The sequence below is a fragment of the Oncorhynchus tshawytscha genome, linkage group LG21, assembly GCF_018296145.1.
Source record: "Oncorhynchus tshawytscha isolate Ot180627B linkage group LG21, Otsh_v2.0, whole genome shotgun sequence".
NCBI classification, from domain to species: domain Eukaryota; kingdom Metazoa; phylum Chordata; class Actinopteri; order Salmoniformes; family Salmonidae; genus Oncorhynchus; species Oncorhynchus tshawytscha.
Genome location: NC_056449.1, coordinates 9,370,377 through 9,385,732, shown reverse-complemented (window position 1 = coordinate 9,385,732; position 15,356 = coordinate 9,370,377). Strand labels below are relative to the sequence as shown.

Sequence of the window (15,356 nt, the reverse complement as noted above, 5' to 3'; positions counted from 1 at the left end):
TGTTCAATGAACCATAAACAATTAATGAACATGCACCTGTGGAATGGTCGTTAAGACACTAACAGCTTACAGATGGTAGGCAATTAAAGTCACAGTTATGACAACTTAGGACACTAAAGAGGCCTTTCTACTGACTCTGAAAAACACCAAAAGAAAAATGCCCAAGGTCCCTGCTCATCTGTGTGAATGTGCCTTAGGCATGCTGCAAGGAGGCATGAAGGCTGCAGATGTGGCCAGGGCAAGAAATTGTAATGTATAAATGTCCGGGAACTTGCAGGTGCCTTGGTTATAAGAGTGGGGTAACATCTCACAGCAAGAACTGGCAAATCTGGTACAGTCCACGAGGAGGAGATGCATTGCAGTACTTAATGCAGCTGATGGCCACACCAGATACTGACTTTTACTTTTGATTTTGACCCCCCCCCCCTTTGTTCAGGGACACATTATTCCATTTCTGTTAGTCACATGTCTGTGAAACTTGTTCAGTTTATGTCTCAGTTGTTGAATCTTGTTATGTTCATACAAATATTTACACATGTTAAGTTTGCTGAAAATAAACGCAGTTGACAGAGAGGACGTTTCTTTTAATTTGCTGAGTTTAGATATCACTGCTGAAAGGTTGAATATGGCCAGCAGTGACATTGCCACGTGGAAAGGCAAATATAGCCTACAAGCGGATTCAGCACTGAATCGCGATTTGACAGTTAGGTCCAACAGACAAAAGCAGAAGAAAAACAATAAGCAGCCTTTTTAAATAACATGATGTTCTTCAACAGGCTCCCTACTGTCACTGACATGACACCTTTCACCCAATGGACATCGCCCATCAAAACCTTTTAGCGAAGCTGGACAAAGATAATGTCCAATATAAATTTTAAAAATGGGAATGTGGTTTGACTGTTTTCCTGCTCGTGATATTTTAATAAAACATTGGTGATGTGCATAAGGCTACTGTGTGCACCTCTGCTATTCAAATCAATGCCATTACCAACTGCGTTACCGCTAAGACCATGTTTAGGTCGGTATTAAATATCTCTAGTTGCGCTTACTGAAATGAGCATATTTGCACATGTTTTTAAGGACACATCTCAAATATTTTCACCCCTCCCACCTCTGAGCTGGTGTTAGACAGGTAAATTGCCAACCCTGGTGTAAGGGGTGGAAAATGACAGTGCGCTATTTTTTACACATGACACAATTGCAAACTAACGTGCATTTGACACATGCGCCTCAGCGCAAGTCAGAAATAGATCCCATAGTCTGAAAATGAGGGTACTGTGCAGGGTTGATTTTCATGGGTGTCATGTACTGTACAGTATGTTCATGCTGCACATGATATATGCCCAAGACAGCCAACCACACTTGTTTCTACATTAGACATGGGAGAAGGGAAGGGAAGTAACGAAATATGAGAAAAATAGATCTTCTGGACTGGACGGCACCAGGCACACACAGACATACACACTCCTGGACCTTCAGTAACTGTAATATACCATTAGTGCCACATTGGAGCCCTCACACACACAAACACCATCAAAAATATACTCTCTGTGTGTGTGTGTGTGTGTGTGTGTGTGTGTGTGTGTGTGTGTGTGTGTGTGTGTGTGTGTGTGTGTGTGTGTGTGTGTGTGTGTGTGTGTGTGTGTTTAACGGCCAGCCTTTACTGGTACACTTGTAAAGATATGATTTACACTTGTTTACTAAAAACACCTTAACACAAACAAACACATTCAAAGTGCAGATGGCTCAAGCCTTCGAAGTGTGCCAGTGTTTGGGCAAAACCATATATTTTTAATTACACCGTAACATTTTTACGTGGCAAACAACTGTTGTTATGCAATCTGATTTCCGAGCTGATCATGGGTGCACCTCAGCCACGCTTAAGGTCCTAAACGATATCATAACCACCATTGATAAGAGACAAAACTGTGCAGCTGTATTCATCGACCTGGCCAAGGCCTTCAACTCTGTCAATCACCACATTCTTATCGGCAGACTCAACAGCCTTGGTTTCTCAAATGACTGCCTCGCCTGGTTCACCAACTACTTCTCAGACAGAGTTCAGTGTGTCAAATCGGAGGGCCTATTGTCTGGGCCTCTGGCAGTCTCTATGGGGGTGCCACAAGGTTCAAACCTCGGGCCGACTCTTTTCTATGTATACATCAATGATGTCACTCTTGCTGCTGGTGATTCTCTGATCCACTTCTACGCAGACGACACCATTCGGTATACTTCTGGCCCGTCTTTGGACACTGTGTTAACTAACCTCCAGACGAGCTTCAATGCCATACAACTCTCCTTCCGTGGCCTCCAACTGCTCTTAAATGCAAGTAAAACTAAGTGCATGCTCTTCAACTGATCACAAATACCTAGGTGTCTGGTTAGACTGTAAACTGTAAAACTGACTATTCTACCGATCCTTGACTTCGGCGATGTCATTTACAAAATAGCCTCCAACACTCTACTCAGCAAATTGGATGCAGCCTATCACAGTGCCATCCGTTCTGTCACCAAAGCCCCATATACTACCCACCACTGCGACCTGTATGCTCGCCTTGGCTGGCCCTCGCTTCATATTGGTCGCCAAACCCACTGGCTCCAAGTCATCTATAAGTCTTTGCTAGGTAAAGCCCCGCCTTATCTCAGCTCACTGGTCACCATAGCAGCACCCACCCATAGCACGCGCTCCACAGGTATATTACACTGGTCACCCCCAAAGCCAATTCCTCCTTTGGCCGCCTTTCCTTCCAGGTCTCTGCTGCCAATGACTGGAACGAACTGCAAAAATCACTGAAGCTGGAGACTCATATCTCCCTCACTAGCTTTAAGCACCAGCTGTCAGAACAGCTCACAAATCACTGCACCTGTACATAGCCCATCTGTAAATAGCCCATCCAACTACCTCATCCCCATACTGTTACTTATTTTATGTATTTATTTTGCTCCTTTGCACCCCAGTATCTCTACTTGCACACTCATCTTGTGCACATTTATCACTCCAGTGTTTTATTGCTATATTGTAATTTATTTAGCCACTATGGCCTATTCATTGCCTTACCTCCCTTATCCTACTTCCTTTGCACACACTGTATATAGACAATTTCTATTGTATTATTGACTGTATGTTTGTTTATTCCATGTGTAACTCTGTGTTGTTGTTTGTGTCGCACAGCTTTGCTTTATCTTGGCCAGGTCGCAGTTGTAAATGAGAATTTGTTCTCAACTAGCCTACCGGGTTAAATAAAGGTGAAATAACAATAAATAAATAAAAAGCATAAAATAAATAAAATTAGCTAGCTAATATCTGAGGAGAGCAAGCAAACGCTTCAGTCTGGTAGTTAGGTACCTGAGGCAGCTAAACAAGATGTCTTCTCGCCTTTTCTCTTGTCTGGGTCTTGTGTGCACTCTAAACCCTCTATGTACACGGTGTGAGGACTGCCCTTGGATGAGTCTCCAAATAAAATGAGGAGGGAGGGAAACCATTTGCATTGCAAATACACCATGGATGCAAATCCTGTTTGCCTTGTCGGTTGGAGGGCTGATGTGGAGCTGGAGGATGGAGAGAAGCACTGACAGATCTAGGAATCCCCCCCTGGATCTGGACCACCATCCCTGGTCCTCCTCTCCCACCCAGCCACCCCACTCCCCCGACATGGGTCCAACACCCATACCTCCTCCCCCAGGGGGGTCAAGGGGAATTTAACATGCAGGTCCCACATTCCTCCAAGGTGATAATTGCCCTGGCAGCAGGCAGGGGACCCTCATGAGCAGGGTAAACAAGCAGAGGGGTGTATCTCTACCCCTCTCCCCTAAAAACACTGGCCCCCACTACCTCTGCATTCCCACTCCTCAACGTCAAGTACGGCTGTTGCCCCGTGAATTATGGCGTCAAGCACGTCGGCCCCTGACAGCGTATGTCGCCCATGACGCCCATCGAACCGGCTGCGGTGTTTATTTAGTCGCTGAGAGTGCAGAGCTGTTTGCTAGAAGAGCCCCTATCAGCCCCTACTACCAGGTCAGAGCAGACAAGCCTCTTCACACATTATAGATCCTATTCAACCAGGGCCAGGCTAATGCCCTTTAAATAGACTGTTAGGTTCTGGCTAGCTGGGATTTATGGAGGAATCACCACGGCCGTCACCGCTCTCACAAACATCCGCTCAGCTTAATCACCCCCCCTCAATCATCTCTCCACCTTTTCCCCCGTTGTCGGTGGACAAAGAGCGGTGTAAGCAGAGGGTGATGGATGGAGCTGGCCTACCACAAGTCTGCCCCTGTTACTGTAGAGCTGCTGCTCTCTTTCCTTCCACTCATCCATCAAACTACAGTCCGATCATCATCACTCCGTCCTACGCTTATATCTTAATGGCCAATCATATGTTCACCGCTTATATGTGACATGTAGTGTATATTATTAGCCTGAAGATGTAACTAATACGACCAGGGTAAATGTTCAGTAAGGTGACTTATGAAGCCTTCAGTATGTGGGGAATTCAGCTCTCTACACATAAATCCATCGATAATACTCTCGCAATCTCTCTTTGACAACCCCAGCAGGATCATATAAAATAATGTACCCTTTACCTTCTCATAGGCATCAATCAAATGCAGCAGAACACTTCCGCTGTGCCATTTGCCTATTGTGTTCAGCCCACTGAGCTTACAGAGCCCATACTGTTTGATCTGGGAGGCGGGGAGAGAGGGCCTATTCTTGTGGGCCTGTGTTTCCTGGTTTGTGCCCACATGTGGTTCCTTCCCTCCAGCCACACACTGAGGCTGAGGGAGGTTATAAAAGCTGAGGTGGTGATTAAGAAACAGGAATAATGACCTCCATAAAACCAGGAATGCGTTTAACTGCTACAGCAGCTCTGGAATCATTCTAAAGCGGAACGCCAGCATTAATATCAGGAATTATACCACTATTCTCAGGAAGGAATTTACTTATTGTATTTAGCGTATTTACTGTAATGTGGGACTTGAAATTAGGGTATACATGGGTATTAACGTCATTTAGAAAGGAAAGGGGCATGGTAGTGCATGAGAGGCATAACCGGTATTTAGTGTAGTATGATTATGTCTCCATTGCTTGTAGGGTGAGCCGAGAAGATTTGAGCTCTACCTCAGTGGCGGTGCTGACCTAACTACCGGATTTACATTGTTGGAAATGTGTGGATCCTTCCAAATCCAGGATTAGAGGAGTCAAGCGTGTGCACTCTGACTTACACTCTCTTTCTCCTCCTCCTCCACACGCACACAAACACAACCGCACACAAACACACCCGCACACAAACACACATGGTATGGACTTGTAGCAGCCTTATGCTCCACAGGGAGCAAAGGGAAGTTTAAGTAAGTACACACACTCTGACTTCCTCTCTCTCACACACACACCCACGCATGCATAAGCGCACACACACACACGCACACACTAAACTTCCACTTTATCTTTCTTTCTATACACCCAAACACACACACACACAAAAACACACATGCGTGGTGAGTCCCTGCTGCCTGCGTGCTCAGCACACCCAAACCCCATCACTTTCCTCATTACAAGAGATTCATGGCTTTTTAGGGGCTCTGCGCTTTCTCAGGGGATTTCACATTTCCCAGGCTGCCACTTGACATGGCTCACCCAGCTGCCAGCAATCAAGGCAGGCTGCAGAATGGAGGGCTGCAGAGGGGCAGTGGCCGCCCAGCCTCCCCAGACTCCAGGCTGCACCTTGATTTGAGCCAAGCGCCAAAGAGCCACTGCTCCTGCTAAGCCCCCATAATTATAGGTCACAGATCCCTTCCTGCCTTCCACCCACATCACATACTGACCTGGCCTAATAGGGGTACTGGTGTGTGAGAGAGAGAGAGAGAGAGAGAGAGAGAGAGAGAGAGAGAGAGAGAGAGAGAGAGAGAGAGAGAAAGAGAGAGAGAGAGAGAGAAAGAGAGAGAGAGAGAGCAGGGGATTTTCTCTCTTTACTTGAGACAGTAAAAAAAAGTGTATATGTGTGTGTTTGTGTGTGTATGTGCGTGTGCACTCATGCACGTGTGTGAGTATGCGCGCGACTTGCGTAAAGTGTGTGTGTTTGTCTAATTGAGAGGTAAGCAAAAAAAATGCCTTTAAAGTTCCCAATAAATATCCTGCCCGTAATTTTAAACACCTGCCCATAAACCCCTAAGGAATGCTAAATGAAACCAAGTTGCAGAGCCAGTCTCCTGTCTGGAGTCTCACGTCAAGACAGCAGGATTTGTAATGGCTGTAACCAGGATTAGGGAGTTCAAGCAGAACAGCCAGGGAGAAGAAAACTGCACAGCAACAATACAGTACCTTTTTCCTCAGCAAGACGAGTAGCCTTTATAAGTCTTTCAACTTCACCATCAAACTTCAAGTTATGTACTCAATGGGGATAAAAACAAAGAACAAAATAACCTGATCATGTATGGAACTGGAACAAAGTGTGAGATCATCGCACGTGTGAAATCATGTCAAATGATTGTAATCATTAGGACTGGAGCACTTGATTTGGTGAGTAATGGAATGCTATGAATGAATACATGGTGGATCTACCCTGATCCCCCCCACCCCCTCGCCCTGACTGAGCTAGATATAGTAAGACAGATGATGATTATAATACACAATAACACATCCTACTGACCCCCCCCCACACACACAAAGTGGCTGGACAGGAAGAAGCTCTTGAACTTGCTTTCGCTTCGGACCCCCAAGGGATGGGGGAGGAGGGGGTATGTGGAGCTATCTGACCCCAGGGACGCAGACGCTACCCTCTTCGCCCCCATCTCTAGTTTCGATTCCCCTGGCTCCTGACGCCTACCTCCCTCTTGCACCTGTCGGCCGGCAATAGACCCCCCTCCCGGGACCTTTCAGCAGCCTGAATATATGGCCCTGCTCGCTGGCTCTGCCTGGCTAATTACTGCTGGGCCCATAGGCCATGCTAGGGCCAGGCGCTTAGTTACTACTGTTACCCTTAGCCTCTCTTAGCCCGGCCTGGCCCAGCTGCCCCCCCACTCTACAGCATAGCAGGCAGCCTGGGCTCCTAGCTACATAGGCAAACTGAGCCACGAGTTGCCACAGTCGACCTGGAGATTAAGCACCCTGTCTACACGCAAGCCATGAACAATAGAGCTATCACTCCAGACGAGCAGGCAACAGCAGCTTGAGTCATACACACTCTTAATCCCATAGGTCGCTGCACGAACGCATCACACACATAGGCTACATTCATATACAGTGGTATGCAGGAGGCAATGTGCATTATTGTACAGTTATGGAAATGTTTACTCCATTCGCACAGCATCAGTAGCCTAGTTAAAATATTCCATCAAATACCAGGATATTCAATTAAATAATGGATACCATACCATGCATGCAAATCATGAGGGAATTCTTATAGGATAGCCTACCCACTGGGCACACACTGGTTGAATGAACGTTGTTTCCACGTCATTTCATTTCAATTCAAGATGTTGAATTGACGTCAGTGCCCAGTGGTACATTCGTGTAAATAATCTAAATACTTTCAAAGTATGAAATATTTAGGCCTATTTGGAGAAAATGTATTCATATGATCTGCATATCACTTCATTATCCAATCAAATTCGTGTCCTGATAGATTTGTGCAGCAGTACATCCGAATATTCCACTAGAGTGTTATGAAATAAACAGCTCCCCCCACACACTACAGAAGCCTACCTCGGTTGAAAGAGGGCGGACAATAACAAACACCACGTGACTGAATGCAGTAATTTGAGCCTAGACGCACGAAAGAATCGGGCTCAGAGCGTCCTGCTGTCCCGCGGAGGAGGAGATGCACCAACTCATCCCAACACGGGGTGTTTATTTTCCTATCACTAGTTCGTAAATTCATCTGGCAACCTTAGGGTTTCAAGACAATATCTTATGTGAAAACATTTCCGTTTTTAAAACACATAATATCGCTCCAACATGCGCAATAACATTTATAGTACAATCGAAACAGTTAGGTAAGCTATTCAGCTGTTCTGAGTCTCGTCTCCCCCCCTCTGTTCTCTGCCGATTGCACCTGCCATTCAAGCTGAGATCGTTACATAGATAATGTTCCCTTTCGATCTAATTGCAGTACATATATTGTCTCCCTTTACATTACAGCCCTGTCCGTGCCTCAAAAGAGTGCGGCATCATGGACGTTATTTGTCTCCATAACACCTCTCGTTTACTGCATCACCGGCGTGAGACAGAGGGGGAAAGTGTGGCATAGCATCTGAACTTGTGCGTGGATGAAAGTAGACCGGTTTTAAAAAGCGCTTAGTCAGCACGCGACTCACTCAGTCTCCTGTGCCTCTGTCTCGCCTGCTTGGCTCACTCCTACATCCTCCAGCGAGCATCACTTGACTGGACCCCGCTGCGAGGAAGCATCCTCCAGCAGCACGGGTTCTGGACATCCTAGGTAGCCCGTCCTGACGTTTGGACCCGGTGATGTCACATCCTGTCTGGGTAATACATAACAAGCCCAGGCATATCAAAATAAAAGATGAGAATTGGAAGTGATTTTTCCGGGTCACACGGACGAGTTCACAAGGTCAAGCAGGAAATAAGCGGCAGGCAGAAATACGCCATCCTGAGAGTTGTGAACATTTAAAGTGATACCGGACATACCATCTCGATCATCCGTTGGTGACACGGGCACATTATACTTTTATATAATCATCTGATCCACTACCATCCTATCCCTTGCAGATCCGCAGTCGACTTTTCATTTCCTGGTACGATGTGCGCATTTACGTTGAGGCGTAAGCTATTATGCAATATGAGCTGCTGCATTGTCAGATACTGTTTTAACGTACAGTTTTTTTTTATCAAGAGGATATAGGCTAGTGAGCAGCTGGGTGGCTTTAAATGAATAGTTTACTGAGAAACGGAAAGCAGCAGTTGATGGAGAAAAAGAGACACTTGTTACATTGTACAGACCAAGTCTTGTCCATAGTGTCTGATTCAATTCCTTAACAAATCCCTGACCTGTTTTCACCCTTGTAGAGTTGCAAAGTGTTACACAGTGTGATAATTGTTAAGAGGCACACTTGAATTCAGCCTTCAACAGACTAGAGCAACACGGTTTTAGAACTTAGACCCTCTCAGCGGAAGTATGCCTTTAAAAAGAGCCATTTTTCATAGCTAACATGTTGGAGACAGGGCTAGCTTGTAGAAACAGGAGATTGGACACTTTTAGGGGGGTAGAGGGGAGCCCCTGTTGGGTGGCAGGGGCGAGGGGTGAGCCAGGTCTGGGTGATGGTGGTTGGTTTGGGCGTGGCCCCCTGCAAGGAGCCAGATCCTCTTTCTTTAGCTCAAGTTTCTCCTGTTTACCTTTGAACCCTATCCCAGCGGCCCATCTCTGATCTACAGAGCGCCTCCCCTTATGGGCCGTCCCTTTGCCGGCCCTGTGATAGATTGGCCATCGGCATGCCAATGCTGCACAATATTTCCATTTCCTGCCCAGGCGGAGGTATTCGGCGGGGTTGACTGGAGTTCAGCTGCACAGTGTGGTGCCTGCAGCCGCCTGCCACCAGGCCCACTGGCCCTGCGCTGTAGCATGGAGACCCAGGACCCAAACATTTGGCCGGGAACATTCCAGAGCCTAGGCCCTCTCTTTCTCTCTCACTCTCTCTCTCTGTGTCACTAAACAGCCCACCGTCCCGTTGTACCCCAGCCAACAGACAACAGCACAGCTTACAACTGGGGCTCACTACAACCTTGGTGAGTATAGAAGACATAGCTTGGTATAATACAGTAATAAGCAAAAAATAAACTTGCCTTTTTATGGTAAGAGCACACTCTCTCCAGTTAATTTGGTTTCAACTGGCTTCTATTACTTTTACAGTTGGTTTACATCTGTTATCCTTCTCTTATGTGTCTTTTTCTGTATTCATATCTTGACAGACAGAGAGGAACTTTTATCTGGCGAATACCTGGCAAATATTTCATTTTTATCTCTGTTACTGGGAACCTATGCCAAATACTTTTGCAAGGACAAAAAATATTATTGTTAGAAACACAAGCAGGAATGAAGCCATGGATCAAGTTTGACATTATTATCTGGGTCAGTTATATTTATGTTACATGGTGGTTCAAGCAAACAGGATTATGTACATTAATATCTATGTGACTAAAGCAAGCAAATATCCAGTGTGTGTGCATCTGTGTGTGTAAGTACAATCTCTAGTGAAAGTCAACAAACCCTTTACACAGTCGTCACATTAGCTTGCCTTAAAATTCAATCTAATTTAAAGATTTTTTCCCCCTACCGATTTACACAACCTGCTCCCCATTTTGAAAGTTAATGAAAAAATATAGAAACATTTCCAAACTAATAAAGAAATGAAGATGTATTGATTGCATATATCTTCACACCGCAGAGTTAACAATTGGTGGGAGCACATTTGGCAGCCATTAAAGCTGTGAATCATTTTGAATAAGAGTCTACCAACCTTGCACTCTTAGGGCAACATATCAACAAACAAAAAAATGAATTGCTTAAGATCAAAACATTTTGTTGGGAGTCATTGATGGACAGCAAAATTTAAACCTTGTCTCTAAATTTTCAAGCAGATTAAAGTCAGGACTGAGACTGGATCATTTAGGAACACTCAACACCTATTGGAAAGCCATTCTCATGTGTCTTTGGCATTAAAATGTATACAATTATCCAGATGTAAAATAAAACTCTATCCCAGGGTTAAGGCTACGGCAGATTTCCCTCTAACTTCTTACTTGAGCTTTGATCCTTCCATATTTATTTTGATCATTACAAACTCCCCAGTCCCTGCCGGGGTCAAGAATACCCATAACATGATGTTGCCACCACAATGCTTGAAAATACAGAGGATCAACAACATTGCATTCGCTCCACATTACTGGCCTGTATGACAAAGTCAAAAAAAGAAGGAAGCCTGTGTTAAAATAATCGACTTCAAATCATCCATTCTGTTTGCAACAAGGCCGTTAAGTTATACTGCAAGACAACACGGCAAGTAAATGAACATTTTGGCCTAAATTAAAAATGCTAGGTTTTGGTCAAATCTAATACAACACAATAAAAAGTGAAACTCTCTGTGTTTTCAAATATTGTGGTGGCAGCATTATGTTATGTGTATGCTTGTCACCAACAGGGAATGGGGAGATTGTTAGGATCAAAATAAATATGAAAGGAGCAAAGCCCAGGTAAAAATCTAGAGGAAAACCCTGTGATAGTTTTATTTTTGAGCAGGACAGTTACACACATTTTAAAGCCAAAGACACACCAGAATGGCTTTCAGATAGATGTTAAGTGTTCCCGAGTGGTCCAGTCTCAGTCCTGAATTAAATTTGCTTGAAATCAGAGGCAAGATTTGAGTATTGCTGTCCATCAATGACTCCCAACCAAATGTATATAGCTTGAGCAATTTTGACAAACTCAGTGGATATATGTTGCCCTAAGAGTTGTGCAACGTTTGTAGAATCGTTTTCAAAATGATTCAAAGCTGTAATCGGTCCCAAAGGTGCTTCCACCAAGTTTTAACTCTGGGGTCTGAAGACACATGCAATCAAGACATCTTCATTTTTTAAAATTAATTTGGAAAATGTTCCATCATTAAAAATGTGGAGTAGGTTGTGTAGATCTGTAGATTTCATTTTAAGGCAGCAAAGGGGTGTGTAGACGTATACTAGACACTGCATGTGTATCTGTGTGCATTCTATAGTTATTTGTGATTGGTGGAGGCGGCAGTGTGGCAATGCTTTTGAGGGTTGGTGATTGGCTGGTGTGAGCCAGGAGGCTGGAGTCAGGCAGGAGCGAATGCTGTGAGGCAGGCAGTGCGACCTAGTGGTGGGAGAGAGGGACGGGGTGTAGCACGTACACACACACACACACACACACACACACTCTGACACACGTACGTCTAGACTAGAGCCAGTAGCACCGAACCATGCCCCCCCCCCCACACACACACACAACCCACACGCATGCAAACATCCTGTACAAACACATTTGTAAATTGCCAGCGTAGAGCATCTTTATCTTCCTGTAACACATGTTCTTTACAGTACTAAACCAACTAAATACTCAACCCTGGATTTACAATGTGCTTGATGAAATTGCAACAGCTTTCCTCAATGCCCACTGTTCCAGTTCTAAAAATAACACGAAACCACATAACCCCTCGACAACCCCCCACCATAAATGACTTTACGCTCTGCGATCAGAATTGTATTTGTCATCCGTCCCCCTCCTCTTCTCCTACACCCCCCCGCGCGATCCTACCCTGCCCCCGCCAAATGGTGCTGATGGCAACTTCAAAGTCAATAGCTCTATGGCTGTTCAACCTTCAAAAAAAACACAACCAGAAAATACAGAGACATGGTTTGGTTTGTCTCCACCAGTGGACGTTATTTAAGGGACATAATGGACCATACCTGTTTTGTTTAAATACAAATAGAAAAAATGCAACCATTGACGGTCAGAGCTCCAGCCGTGATACTGTTAGGGAGTGGTCACCCCACTGTGCCCCCCCAGGATCAGCCCCTCGCCCCCCTCAAAAATTATAGCAGATTATCCCCCCTTCCAGATGTGTTTTGGGAAAGATTGAGGCTTGATGAAGGGGGGTGGAGGGGGACTTGATCTGGGTGGGGAGGGACAGTGATTTCGGGAGGGGTGGGGGAGTATGATAGTGTACAGACGAGCCATAGACAGAGACCCTAAATCGGGGTTTTAGTAGGGGCCTAGCCTAGCCAAGTCCATACAGCAACAGCCCCATTTTCCTCTGAGGGGATTAATAATGAATTAAGGCATCCCCCTCTTCTAAAAAGATATTCATGCATGCTAATGCATCCATTATTTATGGGGTGCATACAGGCTCACTAGTGGTGGCCACATGCAAGAGGGAGGGGTACTGGGGGTGTAGAGGGGAGAAGGAATCCCCCCCCCCGATGGGCTGCGGAGTGAACATCCACCTATTGTCGCTGGGGCTAGGTTTAGGGCTGGGGCTATGGTTGGGGTTAAGGCTGGGATTAGGGCTGGGGCTGTGGTTCGGGCTGGGACTAGGGCTGAGGCTAGGGCTGGGGACAGGATGGGGACTGTATAAGGATGAGGAGGGGGAGAGAGAGGGGCTCCTACCACCAGACAGCCAGTGTATGGGGAGTGGGCCCGCCAAGTGCTGTAGGGGGAGGGGTGGATTAAACAAATAAGTACATGATAAGAAATAATCACCCTGGGGAGGTAGGGCTCAATGGAGACAAAGAGGCTAAGGGGGAGAGCGGGGGGTCGGGGGGTTAAGTCAGCACGGATTTATACTGTCTGATCGGTCCCATTCTGGACTGAAATAATGTTGGGGTCACAACAACTTTGTATTCCTTTAATTCCTCTGCTGGGTTTGGGTTAATTCACACTCACACAATCACGCTCTGGGGATAGAGTTTACCAGTGGTGAGCCGTAGCAACAAGGCCATCTCTTCATCTATAGAAAGAGTATAAATAGATATCTCTGAATTTGGGTTTTAATGATCGGGCCATGTTTAGCACTATCTATGGCTGCTGGCCAACACACCATGACATTCAAACCATGGTACAGTTTTAACCACAGATTTAGAGATTCACAGAAAATGGGAAATAAATGTGTGCCAGAAATACAGAGAAAATATGCAAGGCATTCACAGAGCTAGTGTGATGGCAGCATGTGAAAGTGAGAGACAGAGAGTCAGGTGAGAGGGCTAGAGCAGCCAGAACATAAGGCATGCCAGGTATGCACTGAGGCCACGGGAGGTTGGTGGCACCTTAATTGGGGAGGACGGGCTCTCAGCAATGGCTGGAACGGAATTAATGGAATGGTATCGAATTCATCAAACACATGTGTTTCCATGTGTTTGATGCCATTCCATTCACTCCATTCCTGACATTATGATGAGCCGCCCTCCCCTCAGCAGCCTCGTGTGACTGAGGCAGAGGACAGAGTCGGAGGAAAGAGATAAGATAAAGGGAGAGAGCGATAAGATAAAGGAGAGTGCTGAGACCACCAGGCATACCCATTAGCATAGAAACATAGGCATCAGGCTGCCACCCGGTGGGACGAAGGTGACAGGAGGGGTGGCCACCACCGCCAGGGCACCCCACTCTCATCTCCATAGATAAAAGGGGGGCTCCGCAAGGACCAGGGATGTCACTGACATGGCTGACTTATCTGAGCAGCAATGTCTTGTAACATTTGGTATCCTTCGCGGTCTCTCTGATGTTAAATCAAGTTCGTCCCTAATACAATGCTGATTGACCTAAAAGGGTGAAGTGGGGGACATCCTAAAAAAACGGGTGGTCAATCAGAAACCAATGGATGTCTGTGAGTTAATTCTCCACATAGAGGCTGTTAACAGAGTAGTACTAATGTTGTAGGACACTCACACGCAGGCTAGGAGAGGCTACTGAGAGTTTAATGTTTTTGTCCTTGGTACTTACGTGCATGAATACACATCTTTTCCATACGTTCTCTCTCTTTCTCTCACTCTCTCTCTCTCTCTCTTTGTGATATCTGGGTCAGTATGGTTTGTCAAATGTGTACCATGGATAGATAGTTAGACAGATAGTTAGACAGACCGGTAGGCCACTTGGCTGTTCCCTCCTAGGAAGTACTGCTGATGAGTCATTGTCTAAATAGTCTATTGTTAAAGGACAGAACATTTGATGAACAGGTTATAGTAAAACAAAACCTCTTCCAAAAACAGTTATAGAATATAGTTTGATGAATGAATTAAATATTGACTCTTATCAGGTCATTTCCATCAGAATAAGGACCCATTTGAAGCTAGGTATATTTTACGGTAGGTAGCAACACAAGATGGTTCTCATGAATTAGCACTGGAAACTAGACCTCCCTGAAGGTAATCTGCATTGTGCAAACATTGCAACTTTTGTTCCCCATACGAACACCAGGTGAACCACTTACAGCTTTTACACAACCATCTCACCACACATAGGAAAATCCATAAATGTTGGAATGATGTCAAAACAACATTGTGAGGTTGTGACAAGATTTCATTTTCCGCTGTTCAAAGTGAAAAAGGCTCCATTGGCTCCTGCTACATTTCCTGCAACATCGACCCCCCCGATTTTTATGACAAATACAACAGCATCGTAATTATACGTGCAAACACCGCATAAATGCTCTGCTAGAGTGGTCTATGTAATCCTTCCTCTCTTCTGTCTACTGCTTGGCACAGTTCTGAACGAAATGTAAACATTCATGTGACAGAGCACACACCTCATGTTCGGGCTGGTTTGAATGAGCCGTGTAGGAGAGGGGAGCTCAGTAGGCCACAGATAGGTATACTATACTGATGAGACACACTCTTA

General features: G+C 45.4%; 1 long non-coding RNA gene across 2 annotated transcripts in view; it reads right to left on the bottom strand.

Annotated features, from left to right (window-relative positions):
- LOC112220876 overlaps window positions 1-8,765 on the bottom strand; it is a 136,846-nt gene extending 128,081 nt beyond the window's left edge. The window contains exon 1 of one of the 2 annotated variants that reach the window (XR_002948942.2): window positions 8,314-8,765. This is a non-coding gene — a long non-coding RNA (uncharacterized LOC112220876). The remainder of the gene's footprint in view (window positions 1-8,313) is intronic. The other variant, XR_002948941.2, reaches the window with a different exon arrangement.
- Window positions 8,766-15,356: the final 6,591 nt, after the last annotated feature.